At 40.9% G+C, this 7,181-nt stretch overlaps 1 long non-coding RNA gene across 1 annotated transcript in view; it reads right to left on the bottom strand.

Moving 5' to 3' along the window:
* Positions 1–210: 210 nt before the first annotated feature.
* The window catches only part of LOC140104739 (uncharacterized), a 56,042-nt gene continuing 49,071 nt past the window's right edge, over positions 211–7,181 (bottom strand). Inside the window, exons 2-3 of the long non-coding RNA XR_011850400.1 lie at positions 399–536; positions 211–289 (exon numbers count right to left, since the gene is read on the bottom strand). This is a non-coding gene — a long non-coding RNA (uncharacterized lncRNA). The remainder of the gene's footprint in view (positions 290–398; positions 537–7,181) is intronic.

The raw sequence follows: 7,181 nt of genomic DNA, 5'->3' as shown, positions 1-7,181 counted from the left end.
AACGCGCCGCTGGATCGCGAATGAACCGGGTAAGTAAATCTGCCCCATTGTGTGAACGCACCCATACACCCTGTGTGCTACTACAAGCTCCCTGTCCCTTCCTGCACCCATCGTTTTTGGTTGTGGCTTCACACTACAGCAATATAAGAAACCATAACGCTCAGTTAAAAGGACGATAAGAGTAAAAGAACATGAAACATAGAACCCGGACAACCAATTTATTCCGAACATTGACTTATTCTTCCAAACCAGCTTTACAACATTTTCTTGTGCGTTCATTTCTATATTACTGTAAAAAAAAATTAAAAAATAAAAGAAATTTTTAAGCAAGACTTAAAACATTGAATTTGCTAAATGTTAAATTGATAGCGATGTAGAGCGACAGCTGAAGCGATTACCTTCCCACACATCACAGTTGACCTCATTAGCTTTTCCCTGGTAAATGAGTCAGAATAACTGGGATGAACAGACCTCCTACATCACATTTCCTAGAAGGCGGGAAACCATCAAGTCACATTTATGTGGAGACGTGAGAGCTGTGTAACCGGCGGGAGGGAAGAGCGAGGATGAGAGTATTAATAAAAGCAAAGAGAAAATAAACTTTCCCGATAATTTTGCATTTCTGTATTATATTTCGGAAATACACAAACGTAAAAAAAAAATAAAAAATTATTATTATTATTTCTTCACCCCTTCTATCAGTTGCAAATGTGAAATGTGTGAAAGCGAATTCATTTCTAAGTGAAATAAATATATTTAATCACAGTCATTGCCCTGTGTCAGTATTAGACCCTTGTCTATCTGGAGACTGGACACTCTGCTAGACTCTACCTTCTAAATTTGGTGGCACACGTGGCGTTTTGAACCCGTTTTTAAGCAGTCCATTAAAAAACGCATTTTGAAAACGCATCTATTTTTTGAGCGTTTTTGTCCGTTTTCCAATTATCTTAATTAAGCTAATTGGAGAAAACGGTCAAAAATGGATGCGTTTTCAAAAATGCACACATTTTAAAAACGGATCGCTTAAAAACGGGTTCAAAACGACACGTATGCCACCACCCTTTTTGGTCCGTTTTTAAGCATGCCTTTTCAGTCCATCTACATTGGCATCCGTTTTTGACCGTTTACCATGCGTTTGGCTGCTTACGACCTGTTTATCTGTTAACAGAACAACACAACAACGATTAACAGTACTCACAGTAACAGAGGTCACTTAAGACCTAATCATAAAGGTAACTCCACTATGCCAGAGTGGTCAGAGGTGGCGCCTCACAATTATTGAATAAATACCAAAAACTAGACAAAAAGAGGGAAATCCATGCCAATAATAATCTTAAAAAATAGAGAAACTTTATTGATAACAAATTAATTCTTTAAAATGTACAAAAAAATTCCAGGAGAGACAATGCATGAACAACCCAGGTAAGGCTACACAGCTGTATATAGAGTAGTGCAAAGGGAGCGCAGCTCCTAATGGCAGTAATGTGTACTGCACCACATGGATTTCCCTCTTTTCGTCTAGTTTTTGGTATTTGTTTATCTATTAAGGTAATTGGGAAAAACGGTCAAAAACCGATGCGTTTTAAAAAGCGGATGTGTTTTAAAAATGCATGCGCTTTTAGACCGAAAACACCATGTGTGGCATCACCCTAAGTGGCTTAAAGGGGTGTTCCCATTTTAGCATATTAATGTTATTGTTTGTATATTGCATTTGAAAAATTATACATTTTTCCAATATACTTTGTTTCAATTCCTCACAGTTTTCTAGATCTCTGCTTGCTGTCAATGTATAGAAAGCTTCTATATTTAGTTCCAGTGGACAGAAATCTGACCATGGTCACACAGGTGCACAGCTCGTTTTAACAGACAGCTCTGATTACTCTCTGTGTTATAACGAGCCGTGCACCTGTGTGACATCACATGACCAGGTATATAATGAACCGTGCATGTGTGTAACCATGGTCAGATTTCTATCCACTGGAAGTAATATAGAAGCTTTCTATAGCAAGCAGAGATCTAGAAAACCTTATGGAATTGATACAGAAAGTACATCGGAAAAATGTATAATTTTTCATCATGCAAACAATAACCTCATCAATTTTAAGAGAGAACTAATATGGCAATATGTGAGCTGTCATGTTTAGTCTGTAAGGGGCAGACCCACGATTTCACTATACGTACAGTAACATGAATGAGAGGAGGAGCAGCAAGATGTAACATGTATCCCCCAGGGGTGCTGAGCCCTATTCTCCCTGTCACGCTGTTTGTCCCAATTTGACACCCAGAGACAACTACTTAAAGGGGTTTTCCCATAAAAAACTGTGGGAAAGGGCCTAACTTGCTGATCAGTGCTTATCTCAGTGATGAGACCCCCACAGATCAGGAGTTCAGGGAGTCCAATGTGCCTACGTCGAACCTCAAGTCTCTCACCAAGATGAGTGGAGCAGCCGGTCGTGTATGGCAGGGTTGCCCGGTCATCTCTGTGGAGCTGATGGAGATTGCCAAGTGTCTGCATAGAGATGAACATGACAGCCCGGCCATGCGTTTCCTGCTGCTCCACTCATTTAGGGAAACGAGGAGGGGTCCGACGGCGGTACATCGTACCCCGTTCTCCTGATCTGTGGAGGCCTCATCACTGAGACCCTTACTGATCAGCAAGTTAGGGCCTATCCACAGGAAAGGGCCTACTTGTTTCCTGGGAAAACCACTTTAGGCTACATTTACATGCGCTGGAGAGGAGGAGGTGACCCCTCCATTGAGAACAGCAGCGCAAGGCCGCACACAAGGGGAAAGATATCCACCCTTAAAGTTGTACTTAATATCTCTGGTTCGACTAAGCATCCATGCCCTATCCATATATCTCATTAAAGGGGGGACTCTCCAGTTTGATATGACACCAGAATTGTGCAAGGGCTCAGGAGATCTAGGCATTTGCAGTAAGCCCCCCTCTAGACTGTCAGAATATAGAAGATGCTGCAGGAGACTTTTACTTTGCAGAAGTACAGTACATGCGCCCCCTGCATCTGTAGCTCAACCTGAGAAAGGGTGACGGAGTAATGCTTTGAATATTTGGTAAAAGTTACTACTTATTAAAAAAAACTTTAATTGAAAAATGACAAAAAGTTAATTTTTTCACATTTGTAGTCAGTTATTGGCAAATTTTATAAAGAAAAACATCTGCCATAAAGATAAATTTCTTCAATTGCTTGTTAGAAAATGTCCTGTGTGAAGATAATTTCCCATAAATGTAGCCATGTTCCCCAGGGGACTGACCTTGGATACGACCACTTCCGCACTTTTCGAACAGTGGCCAGGTATGCACTATTGAGACGCCTGACCACCTGAATTCAGCAATAATTACCACAGGATGGGTGTGGGACATGTAGTAACTCCCGAACATTGAACTCCCTGAATTCAGCAATAATTACCACAGGATGGGTGTGGGACATGTAGTAACTCCCGAATTTGAAAAAACTATTTCTATCTTACAAAATAACGCTAGTAGCTGTGGTCGCATCTAAAGTACATTTGTTTTTACTAACATCCAATTCAGATTAATTAAATCAAAAGTGAGTTTTAAAATCAGGACATTGCTTTCAGGACATTGTCCCTGGACATCTTTGGTTTTTAACTCTCTCACCGCTATACAAGGATATGGTCTTTATTGTGTACAGAGTGCTTGTCCACTTCCTCTTGTGGTAGTTCCAGTGTGGACAGTATATGGCCCAACGGGCACCAGAGAAACTGGTGCGGGACACCAAGGGATCATGCAAGTAAATGGTCAGGGATAGTCTAAAGTCAGGGAAGACTATGTATAAGTAATGTCAGATAATAGACAGAGCCCAGTATTAGAAAGAAGCTGTGATCCTAGAGATTAGCAACATAGTCATAAAACGAGCCAAGGATAAAACAAAAGTAATTAGTATAATCTTTAGTACTGTATAGCAGGACTAGGAACCTTTGCTCAGACACTGGGGAGTGTTGGTCTGTGTAGCCCCAGGTGAGTATTGATAGGCTAGGAACATAAATGCTGTTGCCAAAAAGCAGAAAGAGTCGGCATCCACAACCTACGGGAGCAGGAGAATAAGGAGCCAGGGATCCTCATTGCTGACACAGAGTAGTGTAACTAAGTGTGGAGTAGAAGTGGGCATTGCAGAGTAAGGCAGCTGTAAGTGACCTTGGGGCGGGGTTCGGTTAGGTTACAGGATTAGGGCAGAGGGGACTGATAGTAGATTCCTCATGGTAGGTTTCCTTTAAGTCAAATGTTTCACCAGAACAGGAGGATCACTACAATGACAGTCAAGATATGTCATAGACTGAACTCTACGATGGAAGATAAAAAAGTTGGGGATCATTGTTACAGAATGTGGGTTCAGGGTTAAGCATTTTCTGCTTATCCTTATAACCGAGAGACATCGGATGCCATCCAATCTGGCCATTTATGTTCCTCCCTATTAACAAGAGTTGCCTCCTCTCAGTAGGATACTGTTTGTGACAGATTGGTGGATCCTGCTTGGCAGAGTCTCAAACAGTTTCCTGTAATATGATTCTATCTTTATAGTGGAGATGTTTTATGGAGTATACTCGGAGGAGGTTGTCAGCCAGACAGGCCGGTGAGTTTTCTTTAATCAATTTGTGAGTGTCTGATATCATAGCCGCTTTAATCTCTCATATTTCTTAACTGGTATCCACCTACATTGTTTTTGTAACTGAATGACTGTCAGCTTGTTTAAGAAAAGCCATCTCGACAATTTTTCTGAAATGGGAAAGTTCTGTGCGGGTGACAGCTACAGCTCCAGGACTGACTATAGATTTTCTGCTTAATCTGGCATACTTTAATAACCTTATACTCTGGCAGGTGATGTGAGTACAGCTTGTCGGCTGTTGAAAAAGAACATAAAAGTGAATGTCCTTCTTTTATGCTATCAAAGATAGTGTTTTAACCTTCCAGTCAATCATCTGCGGATGACGGGAATGAAGAAGCAATCTTGTGTGAAGGTGGCAAACGAATATCCTATTATTTTATTAAATGGCACATTGGAATACAGAGACATCCAAAGAGTGAGTGACATCAGGGAATCAGTCATATTCCTTGTCCTGATGCATTTCGGCTTGTATATATACACTTATATCTGACACAGCGATCACAATGCTTTTTACCAATGCAACTAGAGCTCACCTTACACATCAGATGGTTGTCGGCCAAAATGCTTGTTTAGCTGATCTGACTTGTTCCCCAGACCTGGCCAAGCAGAGGTGTACAACATGGAAGATGAAAGAACATCATGCCCAACACCTACATTGTCTTATCTCACTTAGAACAAAAGGATTGTCCAGTCACAGGCTGCCATACTTGTTCTAAGGCATCTGCAAGGTTGGAGAGCTTTGGAGAATACGTACAGATACAGATATTGGGGACCATGATAGAAGACATAATGGAAAGTCCTCCATATACATCAATTGGTGTTCTTTACAATTAATACACCAATTTGAAACACCTTTGTCTCATAAGTTAATAAGTTGCTCAGATTTGAAGCCCGGGATACTAAAGGTGTTAGCACTAAGTCTCACCTGTTTGATGGAGGAACCCTTAACTATTTGCCCAACTCCAACTGGAATATGAGAAGGCCCCTTGTGTGTCCTTACTGGATATTGTAGATCAAGCAGGTGACAGTAAGGCTGCATTCACACACATTCAGAAATACAAGTCAACCAGAACGGTAAGGTATTTCTCCCCATGTACCCAAACAGACTGGTTCCAAATAGAACAGGACTTGTATAGATTTTTTTCGTAATATTAGATTCAAACACTGGTTGTATAATAATTCTGTACAAAGAACCACTAGAGATAGAGCATTAGATTCTAAATGTTTTGGGTTACACAAAAAGAGCAATTTTGTCCCAAACTCAGAGATGATATGACCTTAAAACATGCCAATATGACTACTAGAAATGGCTGCTCTGGGGGGATTAGTCCATGATGGTGATATTACCATCAACCCAGACAAAGCCATAGCAATTGTCATCATGGATGATTTATATTGCAGAGATTTGTCGGCAATGAAATGATTCCACAGTTTATAAATTAATATCAGGTGATCCTAAATTTGACATTGCACGAAAAATTAAATATATTTTAGACATTGCATTATCTGACGGTACAATCACGGAGAGTATACACAAATACCTGACGGTTTTTCACCCTATTACACCAGTTATTTATATTTTCCCTAACATTCATAAATGCCTTCAGAATCCTCCAGGCAGACCCATAGAGGGATATTTATCATACGCTGGCGCTCGTATGATAGCCCCTCCGCTGCGAATTCGCAGCCCGATACATCAAGAGGCTTCTGCCTCTTGATGTATCGGGGCGGGAGGCTGCGAAGCGTCTATCCTACGAGAGGCAGTGCTTGGCGTAGAAAAAAACGCAGCCGGCGACTTTTCACGTATGAAAAGTCGCCGGCAGCAGCAAGTGCGCAGGCGCGGGGACAGTAATGCCCCGTGCCGGCCCACTCCCCTCCGGCCGCACCCCCCTCTGCGCCCCGGTGGCGGATCGGGGAAAATAATCACAAAAGCTAGCAATAAGCTAGCATTTGCGATTATTTCAGGGCCTCTGCGCCACTGGCGGTGCGCAGAGGTCCTGATAAATATCCCCCATAGAGTCTAGCAGTGATTCTGTGTTTTCGCACAATGCTATCTTTCTTTATGTAATTTTGAAAGAATTTGTTCTAAAGAGTAAATCCTATGTCCGTGACATGTCAGATTTCCTGTGTAAATGACAAAATATCAATGTTTCAAATTGTGATCAATTATTATTGGTTTCATTCGACGTGGTCTCTTTATATACTTTTATAGATCATACCAGAGGTCTGAAGGCGGTTAGAAAATGTCTCCAACATTCTGAATATTCTCTGCAGACTATTACATTCATTCTGGATATGCTGCATTTGATTTTGCAAAACAACTATTTCCTATTTGGTAATGAGTTTTACACCCAACTTTGACCCCTTCGTGTCTAAGCCATTTTAGACCTCTAGGACCAGGCCTGATTTTTAAAATTTGCCTTGTGTCATTATAGGAGGTTATAACTTATTTATTTAACATATCCAGGAGATTTTGAGATTATTTTACCGTCACACATTGTACTTCAAAGTAATATTAAAATTTTGATGATATCT

The sequence above is a fragment of the Engystomops pustulosus genome, chromosome 10 (genome assembly GCF_040894005.1).
Source record: "Engystomops pustulosus chromosome 10, aEngPut4.maternal, whole genome shotgun sequence".
Classification (NCBI taxonomy): domain Eukaryota; kingdom Metazoa; phylum Chordata; class Amphibia; order Anura; family Leptodactylidae; genus Engystomops; species Engystomops pustulosus.
The sequence above is the reverse complement of the archived record's forward strand: the minus strand, read 5'-3'. Positions and strand labels throughout refer to the sequence as shown.